Raw genomic sequence first — 11,469 nt, 5'->3', positions numbered from 1 at the left:
GGGAGGAGGTGGCTGGGGTCAGGCTTCAGTCCGTGCCGCCGCCTTACGGCACCCGCTCGAAGGCTGCGCTGCCTCGGCCCGTGGCCGGCACGAGGGGAGCGCTCCCCCCTCTGTGGAAGGACCGCTTCCCCAGCCCTAAAACTGGGCGAACGGCACCAAAATCACACCTGCAGCTGCCGTCTCCTTCACGGGGTGCTGCGGCCTGGGGGGTACGCGGGGCCGTGCTGCCGCTGGCGGGACCAGGTGAAGGCGGTTGGTGGCCCCTTCCTGCTCCCTGCACGCCCTGGGCTGGGCAACGTGTGGCCCCTGGCCTGCAGGGTGGCCTGCATGAGACCGATGGCCACTTGGTGCTTGTTGCCAGCCCTCGCAGGCCGTGCCCTGGTGCCTGGTCGCTGCTGGACTGTAAACTCCCGTCCGCGCTTGTTCTCTGGAGTTCCTGCAGCTTGGGTCAGCCCTTCAGCTCCTGAGCACCTTCAAATATGGGGCTGTCCCCCTGCAAAGACTTTAAATAACAAACGTACAGCACTTTGAAATCCTTATGGATGGGAAAAATTACCCTGCTCTTTCAAGAGCATCTTGCTATTTTATTTCACTCTCCTGCTATTATTTTTTTCTATATGTAGCTACGTCTTGGCTTCAAGCGATTAAATGAGATTCTGTACATAAACTGGATTGCATTTGCAAGGGAGATGGGCTGTGCGGGCCTTTCCCACTGTTCAGTTTGCACCTCTGATTGAACATTGTTTAATTGCTTTATTTACTCCTACTTTAATTTGCAGGGATGGCTGTGTCAACCTCTTTCCTCCTCCCCTCCCTTCCCCGCGTGAATTGCTCCCGCTCTGCGTGATTCCTCCTGCCGACAGTTATACAATATTCATAACAGCTTATTGCCATGGTGGGGCCAGAGCAGAGTTTGGGTTCGTGAGGGCAGTAAAGCAAAGGACTTGCAGTCTCAGCACACCTTAGATCTGGCGGGAGGAAGGTGATAAGACGCCGCAGACAGAGTTTGCCTGAAACACAGGCGCTTGCCCATTGCAAAATTCAGCTTCAACACTTGACTTCCCTGAGCGAGCGCTTATCGTAAGGAGCACACCCAAACTAATATGCTAATCTTAGTCATGCTGGTGTAAGCCCAAAGTGACCCCGTTGAAGACAATAGAGTTACTTCAGATTTACTTCAACGTAACAGCCTTTGCAGATTTATGTCTATTTTTGTGCTGCACCTTCCCAGGGAACTGCCCCCCCGGGCTCTTTCACACCGAATGTTTTCTTTCTCTTTCAAATCATTTCTAATTCTGCAGGGCAAGTTGTTCTCTTGGACTTAGCTGAATTATTTAAAAAGGGAAATTGGTCCTGTGTTTCCAGAGCAACCTTTCTGGCCTTGTTTTCCTTGCTGGAAATCACTTTTATCTTATCTCTTCCTTTGGCTGTTACTCCCTCTCCAGGGACAAGTCCTTCGAGGATTTGAGCACTTTTAGCAGGGTGCTGAGTCCCCTTCACTCCTATTAATTCTCTGGGAAACAGGGTGGAGGCGGAGAGCTCAGCACCTTCCAGAGTGCGACCCAGGAGATGTACTTGGGAATTCACTGGAAACACTGTACTTCTGGAAGGAAGGATCCGGCCCTTCAAAAGATACCGGTCAGGGCAAAGAATATATCTCACTTGCTGAACCATATCAGGCAAGGTCCAAAGCACCATCAATTCTTGTTAAAAGAGGCGTAGCCAAGGGGAAGGGAGAGAAGTGACAGATAAAGGCGAATCTGTTGAGGCGCCGTCATCACCTTGATAACCAACGTGCCTTGCTACAGCTCCACATCTCAGCAGCAGCTGCTAGTCCTGTTCGGAGGGGGCTGTATTTCTGCACAGGGTCTTTTGCATTTACATTTTTGCGCTGTGAATATAAAAAAATAAGGACTCTTACTTAACAGCAGTAAACTGTGTGACAAGCCAGAGATATTAAAATGCCACCGCAAAATTATCTTTTTAATAAGCTAACTTGTCTCTGCTGGAAATAAGCCTCGCCCCACACCAGCTTTTCCGATTAGAGAAGGGACTCAGCCAAGGTGTTATAAATATCCTGAAACTATTTTGTTCTCCGGTGTTGCTCACAACAATGATTTATTTCTAGAGGGGGAACAATCGGGGAAATCCCTTTGTCCTTAAACTCTGCACACGGGCTTGAAACACTCCATAATTTTGAAGTTTATGGTTCATATATTCACCCCCACCCCCTTCTTTCTATTTGTCTACAATTTGTGTTCTAGTTTGCTAAATACATGATGATAGGTTCATGTTGCTCGCAGCTCTGAGACCTTTATGCCTTTTCTTCCTTCCCCCCCTCCCAATTCCACAAATAAATCACTGCTTTGGTAACATTCCTTGGAAGCCTCCATGTAAAATATCTTTCCCCGCTGATTTGTCTTCACTATCTCATGCACATGCCACTTTGTTTATTGTATGATTGATCATAATCTGGCTATGTTTAAAAAAATATATATTATATGTGTAATACCCATCTACATACAGGGCCAAATTAAGGAGCGTTTCATTATTATTCTGTACATATATAGAGATAATACATGCACACGTACACATATACTGTGTGTATAATATGTATATACACTATATATACACACACATGTACATGTATATATATGCAGTTAATAATGAAACACTCCTTATTTTATCCCTGTATGTAGGTGGATCCTAAGAAATGCGAGTCACCCACACTTCCCCTTGCCTTAGATTACATATTTGCTAAGTCCGTGAAATTCAATGTGTTTGTGTACATTTCAAACAAAGATCTACACAGGCTGTTCAAACACTGCAAAAACAAGAACGGCTGACTCGTGGGTCAAATGTTATTTTTCCTAACTCGGTACACAGCCATGATTTAAATGTTTTCATAACTCCTACTGTTTGAATCCAGATTTCCTTGTGTTACAATCAAGATAAAGCTTTTATGCATGCTTCTTGCTTCTGATGTCTAACATATTTTGCTGACCCCCAAATTTCAGATGCTGCAGAGTTTTGAGGGTAGATGGAGCCAATTTGTCAGACAAAAGAAGAGCAGCTGGAACATGCCGCAAGGCTGATCTGGAGATGTAGGGGTCTGTGTCCTGTTCGGAAGGGAGTTGATGACGCACAGGCAGGTGTTTTCTTAGTGTCATCTTTTATTTACAAAACATACAGTGCAATGGTCTCCCTCCAGCAACAAAACCTGCGAACTACAGGCAGGCGGCTGCACGATGCGGGACCTGGCGAGGAGCTCAGGGCTCTGGAGCTTCTGACTTCGCCTCGGCGCTCGCCAAGGACTCAAACCACGTGCAGAAGCTAAAAGAAGCCCCATCGCCAGACAGCCAGCAGCAGGATGACGGCCGAGAACTTTGTTTACATGCTCTCTTCTCACCAATGTATCCTGCACACCAGAGCCAGGCCTTGATTTCCACTGAGCCAAACATTTTGCAGTCTTAACAGCTGGTTTCCATCTGAAATCTTCCACCGACAGAAGCTGTCAACAACGACGACAAGTCCATCTCAAGTTTGTTAAAATCATATTTTTGATAAAAAATGTTAAAAGATTCTTCTCAGGAAATTTCGAGACAGGCTATTTTGACATGGGAGAAATGTGATTTGCCGTTCCTCCCTTCCTACTTCTTTTTTTTTTGGTGAAAGTTGATGTACTTCATGGGTTTCTGATGAAAGGTATTTTCAGATGGAAAAATGTTCTGTTGGTGAGTTTTGGAGGGTTCACACTGGCAAAAATACTACCAATAAAATCCTTCTCATATAAAAATGTCCTGAGTCACTTTTTTTCTAATACAGCAGTGACCACAATAGGATTTTTCCTGCTATAGCTATTTGGATAAAGAAAACACAGCACATTCCACCTTCACAGTGAGTTTCTTATACAAATCTGAGTTTTAAGACTAGACCAGGCAAAAGAGCCATTTGGAGAACTAGTTGATTGATGTGTCCTGCCCCTGTTGAGCATCCCTGGGCAAGCGTGGTGGAGGTCTGCTCCGTCGCTTAGAAAAAGAGAAGAAACAGTGCTAAAGGAGGCTTTGTCCTACTTTAAGTGGAGAACAGCCGTAGCGGATCAGTTGACGCTGCTTTGGCAAGGAGCAGAGCCCCCGTCTTCCCCTCTTTGGTCAGGAATCTCTACGCTCCGCCAAAGCCCGAGTTTCATAACCGGCTAGAAAGCTCTTGTGAGTTTCCACGGGGCTCAGCTGAGCCGTTCACAGAGGGGGAAAGGGGAAAACATACGTGGCAGCCAGCGCTATAGCTCCAGCAAAGGGCTTTTCAGCCCTTCTTCAGATGGGTTTATGGTGGGACAAGCATAATTTGCCTTTTCTCTGCTGTGTGGAGGGAGAGGCGTTGGGGAGCGGCGTGGCTCTCTGCACAGCTGACCTCGCTCTGCCTGCATGCGGTTACAGAGGGCTGGGAGTTGTCCCATGGTGTGGAGCAGACCTTGCAGGATGGGGAGAGGCAACTGCTTCTCAGATGGATTAAGTGGGACATTTTTGTGTAGCTTCAGCTTCACACGGCTTGAAGAAAGTGGATGTTCCTCATTGCACTGCCCAGAAATGCACGTTAGCAGCCTGGGACACAGCTGGCTTCTTTGCTTCCTCTGATTTTACCCCAGCATAACTCTGCTTCATGGATGAGCTGCTTCTCTAATTAAAACCGATGAAAAAGGAGGACCAGGAGGGCTGCCAGGGGAGTGAGAAAGTGGAAATAAGATGAAAGTCTGTTGATTTGCTCTTGGTCAAACGGCTGCTGTGCTTCTGCAGACCCCAGTGGGAGACACATCACCGAACATGAGATGCAGGAGTGAGAAAGAGATCTTCACAAATCCAGGCGGGGCGAAGAGTGGATTGAGAGCAGCCCTGCTGAGAAGGACTTGGGGGTGTTAGTGGATGGAAAACTAACTGTAAGCCAGCAATGTGCACTCACAGCCCAGAAAGCCAACCCTACCCTGGGCTGCGTCCAAAGCACTGTGTTGAAGGAGGGGATTCTCCCCCTCTGCTCCGCTCTCATGAGACCCCCCTGCAGGGCTGGGTCCAGCTCTGGGGGCACCAACAGCAGAAGGACACAGACCTGCTGGAGCGGGGCCAGAGGAGGCCACGGAGATGCTGGGGGGGCTGGAGCCCCCCCTGTGAGGACAGGCTGAGAGCTGGGGGGTTCAGCTGGAGGAGAGAAGGCTCCGGGGAGACCTTAGAGCGGCCCCCCAGGGCTGAAAGGGGCTGCAGGAAAGGGGGGAGGGACTCTTGATCGGGGGCTGTAGGGGTAGGACGAGGGGCAACAGTTTTAAACTGACAAAGGGGAGATTTAGATGAGATCTGAGGCAGAAATTCTCCCCTGTGAGGGGGGTGAGGCCCTGGCACAGGCTGCCCAGAGAAGCTGTGGCTGCCCCCTCCCTGTAGGGTTCAAGGCCAGGTTGGACGGGGCTTTGGGCAACCTGGGCTAGTGGAAGGTGGCCCTGCCTGGGGAGGGGGTGGAACTAGATGATCTTTAAGGTCCCTTCCAACCCAAACCAGTCTGTGATTCTGTGGTCTTCCAGGCACCCAGGGGATCCCTGACTCCACTGGGGATTTTGAAATGTGAATGAAATACGTGGGAAATCCCACCTGTAGGTGTCTGCAGGCTTCCCAAAGGCTGGTGCACCAAAACCTTCCCAGCTCTGGGACAGGTAACAAGTGTTCAAAGGGCAGTGGCTTTGCTGGTCCAGGTTTTGTTTTCCCTTACGCTCCTGAAAATCCAGAACAATCCTACTGACAGCTCTCGAACACCTGGAGTTTCTGCTTACATGCAGCTTTTGAAAACATGGTCCACAGTGGAGGTAGCTGCCACGTGTGCTTATTTATTTGTTTCTATTCTCACCTCCTCCTTGCTGCTCGCTGCTCATGAGCCTGGCAGATTTTCAGGAGCCGGGCTACTCTTACATAACATTGCGCCAAAATCAGTATGAAAGGATTTGGAGGAATCTGTGGCTGGAGTCACCTTTGATCCCTGGATTCCCTTCTGGTTTGTCCGTGCAGCTTGGGCACACCGTTGTGAGCTGCTGCTTTTCCCTGGGGTATCCTCTGCCCTTGGCAACCCTCGGTAGCACCGGGAATGATGTGGAGGACGAGGTCTCCAGCCCTGCCGCTCGGTGAGGGCTGCCTTTGCCGCAGCCGCCTTCGGCTGCCGTGGGACGGCAGGTGTGGTGCCGCGCTGGCTGTCCTGGGCACGCAGCTGCTTACAAGAGCAGCATCTCCCGTGTCCCCAGGAGAGCGTGGCCAGAGTTCAAGCTTGTATAATTAATGGTAATTATCTGGTTGAGAGAGTGGGTACAAAATGGATTTAACTCATTTGAAATCCTCAGCCTGAGTCGCACTGAGCTGTGTTCTCGGCTCAGCAGACCTGCACCAACATCCTGAGGATGCCTTAAGCAACTTGAGGAAACCCTCTTTCTCTTGGGACAGTCTCTCCTCCACATCGTGGGCAGCTTGGAGAGGACATGGGGGCTCAGCCCAGCAGCGGAGAGGGAGATCTTGTGGATCTCTGGCATGCCGGAGAGCTTGCAATGCGCTGCGGTGTGCCCCTGATGTCAAGGTGTGCAGGGCTCACCGTGGCACCCACAGCACTTTGGGTGCTGCTGTGAGCTGTTTGAAAGCAAACGTGACCTAGGTAGCTGCAATCCCGTCTCTGGGTCACAGCACAGGCAAACCCAAAGCCATGGAGCCAGGCTCTCTCCCATGCCAGTCTCCAGCCCGGTGCCTTTGGTGATAAATCATGGGTGTTTCGATTTGGATGTGGTGATAAATCTACAGGCTGTGAATGATAGCGTATGCAATAGTGGTTTTTAGCCAATAAACTGGGCTTTTACGTAAATGCTTCCATACACACGTACGCTGTCAGGCAGCAGGTGAGACAGGAGAGTCAGAAACATTAATCTGCAGAGAAAAGGGAGCCTTGGAAACTTGCCACTTTTGTTCCAGTCTCTTCTCTCCGGGAACTCAATTTTCCCCTTCTTTCCCTCCATGTTTTACTTCACATGATTTTTTTTCCTTTTAAAAATAGATGCCTTCTTTGCAGTAAGAACACCCTGCACGTGTTCGCGCAGCGGGTGGGATTCAGCCCAGTGCAAGACTGAGATCGGGTGAGACTTCAGCATCACATCAGCTCTGGGTCAACCCGCTGGACGCGGGGGCTGACATTAAACTTCTGCCTCAGAGCAAATGGCTGTGGGCATGGGCTGTGTGTTTCTTCCATTTAAATATATATATATATATATTAGAGGAAGCATTAACCTTGCAGCCAGGACTGCTTTGATTATTCAAGGATGCATTTAGGGTTCAAATCCTTACATATTGTTACTGATTTCCTATCCTGCCCTCCCTTTCCCTTCCAGAGGATGCTTAGCACCAAGTTTGGTGGGCTTGAGTTTATTATAAAGAAGGTTTGTAGAAATTAATGTGCTTTGTGGGAAAGGAAGAGGTGTACAAAGGCAAACCGTGGGCAGAGAGTGAAGCCTGAGTGTATGTTGTCTCGGACAGTCACGGCACACAGGAAAAGGGAACATGTGTTGTAAAGTGGGGAGGACTGTATCGGTCCTTTCAGCTCAAGCACCCAGCGCTGTTGTGTCGGGTCTGGCTGTGGCAGTGGGATGGTCCTTGCATTTCCATCCAGACACACGTCAGGCAGGACTCACGGCTGGTTGCAAGGAGCCACCCCAGCTCGGCCCATTGCCACCGAGCTGGCGCAAACCAGGACGTGCCTGGTGGCAGTAGCCGGCACATCAAAGCTGGAGCGGGGAGGAGTCACCCCACACAAGGCTCTACATTCCTGTGAGGATCAGACCAAACCTCCTCATGGCACCTCCCGACACTCTCACTGATTCAGCACATGCAACTTGGCCAAACCCGCTGCAGGGACAGGCCCCCTCCTGTTGCTCCTGAGGAGAAAAAGATTTTGAGGCCAAGAGGCAGTATTTTAGAAGGAAAGTAGTTTCTGAAAGTTAGTGCATGCCTGCAAGTTTAGCTGATGGTAACTTGAGCCATCATAGCTTCTCCTGTGTACCTCCTCATGGGAGACTTCCCAACACAACCACTTCTTCCCAGGTAGCTCAGCCTGAAACGCAAGTGTCTGGAGATGGAGCAGGAACATCTCCAGAGATGGAGAAACCCTGCCGGAGGCTCAGAGAAGGCCCATGCAGCCCTCTTCTCTGCAGCTTCCACCGAAGGCTAAAGCCTTGGTGGCCTTCAGCCCTTGGGCTCCTCTTTCACTCCTTTGCCCATACCGTTTGACTTCCCTGCAAAGAGTTCCCTCTGCGCTAAGTTTGCGAATTTAACTTTTCTAACACGCAGTGAGGAAGGGACCCGCAGGAGCTGCTCCTGGGTAACTCCACGCACCGGTGGATTTACACCACAAGCTCCCCAGGAAAGGGGGTTCTCTCCAGGCAGTGTCTACGTTGGGGAGCCTTCACCCCAGCTCCTGGCTTGGTGACCCCCCTCTGCTGAGCCGTGCTACCTTTGCCACTTCTCCCAGCGCAACCTCAAACAAGTGTTGGGTATTTTTTTTCCTGGTAGCATGTAGGTCACTGGAGAGCCTTAGGGACCCGACAGCTGACATTCATCCTTGGTTTTGAATCCGTGCATCAAACTTTCTGGAGGTGATAGAAGTGCAATTGCTGGTGAGACCGACTGCCTTTTGTGTGGCTTCAATTAAAGGTCTTTCTTGGTGTGGGATAGTTGCCAAAGCTCTTTTTTTTGTTGTTGTTGTTGAAAGAAGTGGTTTTATTTAGATATATATAGAAAAAAAATCCCACCTGGCTTTTTGGAAGGGTTTCAGCTGGAATGTAACAGATCCCCTACTCTTCTATAAAAAGGTGAGCTGTATTTTTCAGCTGAACTTTTCTCCCTTTTATAGCTGTGATTTGGCACACATGAGGCATAAGCAGCAGCAAGGTCGCTGCCCTTCCCCAGCAGAGGAAGGAAAGCTGTGACACTTGCCTGGGCTGGTGTTACGGGGCAACTGCTAAGGACAAGCCGGGGGGGGACACACGGGCTGTGGGCTGACCCCCGAGACCTGCTCACCTTCGGGGTCTGCGCAGGAGCCCTGGGATGGCTCAGAGACCCCGGGGGATGCATGTCCTGGCTGCTGCAGAGCCTGCCCTGCCAGTGAGGTGCCTTCACAGCCGTGAGCTCTGGAGAGGACCCACAGGGACAGTCATGGCAGAGCGCGTACTTCTTCTCCCCAGCCTTTATTTGCTTTGTCTTCGCTGCTCTTTCAACCCAGGCTAACACCATCTCTCTCTATTTTATCAGTGTAAGCATGGGCAACAGGTTAAAACAAGGCAAGCAGCCACCATTGCCTCTGTTTTCTTTTTTCCTGCACCCTTTTAAATTTTGGTTGCTCAGATGACCTTTTCCAGACCTGAGCATCCTCCTCCCATGTGAGCTGTGCTACTCGGTGTCCCTTGGGCCATGACTGGGTGCTTTTGTCCTCGCTGCTGTCTGTGGAGGAGGAGGTGGTACAAGCCAGCAGCTCTTTGCTGCTGTGTTATATTGCTTGACCACAGACACATTTTAATTAATTTATTTAAATTTTTTTTATCAAGATTGCACTTATTTTTATTATGCACTTACTTATTATCAGGTGTGCATATTACAGCCTCTCCCCAGCCCCAGCTAGTGAAGCGACCTGCCCCATCTCATCCAGACTCGCTCCTTCCAGCAGCAGCAGGCGATGCCAGAAACGCTCCCGGAGCTGCAACACCTTGGCCCAGACGTAATATTTGCGTGAGAAAGCAGGAAGTGGGGAGGAAATAAAGTCTGAAGGCAAAGAGGTGTGAGTCACTTTGTGAAACTGCTGTAGGGCTGCTGAATTCCCCGGGGCTTAAAACCAGGGCACAAGGAGGGATTGGAAATCCCAGGGGTGCAAGTGGCCAGGATGACAAGGACACACTTGATCCTCATGTGCCAGGAGCTCAGCCACACTGACAAGCTTGTTTCCATTTGGTGTTTTTTATTTTTGTCTGATTAATATGGAAATTGTCATATATGCCTGTGCTGGGTGACCACACATCCCTGTGCTTTACTGGTCCTGCTCTGGAAATGCCTTTTGGGCTGCTGGGTGTCCCTGACTCCCCTGGGTTGCACAAAGCAATGCTTTAAATCCTCTGCTCGCTGATCCCACGTTCTCCTAAGCACGGCCTTTAAATGCCATGCCGTCAACTGCTTGGTTAATTAATGCTCTTCTGTTTCACTTGTTTGATGATGATATTCAGTGATGTGACTGAAACTCACCTCCCAGGGCGGAGACAGTCTCATGCACTGAAACAGGTTGGACGTGTATTTTTAGTAAAACAGTATTTTCAGCTCAGGATTTGAAGTTTCTGGTCATTTCCTCAACCGTCTCTGAGTCACACACCAAGTCCTTTCTGTTGTTTATTGCAGATGTTGAAGGTTACAATAATCTGGGAGTTAAGTGTTCGGCTTTTGGAGGGAGAAGGAAATGAGCAGCAGGATGAGCTCTCGCTGCTCATCGGCACCAGGCACCCGGGCTTATGGCAAAACTTCCAGGGAGCTCCAGTTTATATATGTTATTACAGAAATAATGTATTGGAAAAGGCACACAGCAGGATTTAAAGCCATTCCACGTTATTGCTTGGTTCAGCTGAAAGACGTGCAAGATCAGCCCCACTGTCCTGGCCTGGAGATGAGCACAGCAGGGCTGTCTGTCTGTTTGTCTGTCTGTCTGTCCACCCAGGGCTCCTGCTGCTTAGTCCCAGGCCCAGAAGCAGCAGGCCCGTGGCACCAGAGGGGCTGGGGGGCTGCAGCACTGGGCGGTGAGCCAGGGTGCCCTCCTCTACTGCCACTTCAGCAAATATTCCTTACCGTGGCTTCTCGCCTCTGCCTGCAGGCAGGGATTTAAGCCAGAAATGTGTTTGTCCTGCCAGCATCAGCTCACCTTGGAGGTGTCAGCCCTGCAACGGTGCTTCGCCTGCAATGCATCTCTGCAGCCTCCCCGGGGGGATGCTGGCACTTTGTCAGGGCTGGATCCTAAAAGCTGGTACCCTGGTGTTTCCCTCCTTGCCCTTACACCCCAGATTTCCAAACTCTCCATCAGTCAATAGACATTCAGAGCATCGAGAAGCTTTAACACGTGGATGGGGCAGGGATCTGCGGGCTGCCAGTGGGGAGCAACATGATTGTGGTCTGGTATTTACCTGCTTCACTCTGTGCCTGGGCAGACTCGTGTTCCCCAGCAGGACCAGCTGTGTCCAGGGAGGATGCTCGCTGCTGGAGCAGAGGAGCTGCTGGAAAATCTCTCTCCCAAACCCAGCAGCACCAGTTTGCTGCAGGTGGAGGGAGCAGACTGAACTCTCGCTGTTAGGCAACATGCTCTTCCAGCTCTGGTGGGTCTGTGCTTAACTTGCCGTCAATCAGAGGACACGAGTGGCAACAAGTATATGTGGCAACG

This window comes from Athene noctua, chromosome 17 (assembly GCF_965140245.1).
Source record: "Athene noctua chromosome 17, bAthNoc1.hap1.1, whole genome shotgun sequence".
Taxonomy (NCBI): domain Eukaryota; kingdom Metazoa; phylum Chordata; class Aves; order Strigiformes; family Strigidae; genus Athene; species Athene noctua.
Note: the sequence above shows the minus strand (reverse complement) of the source record.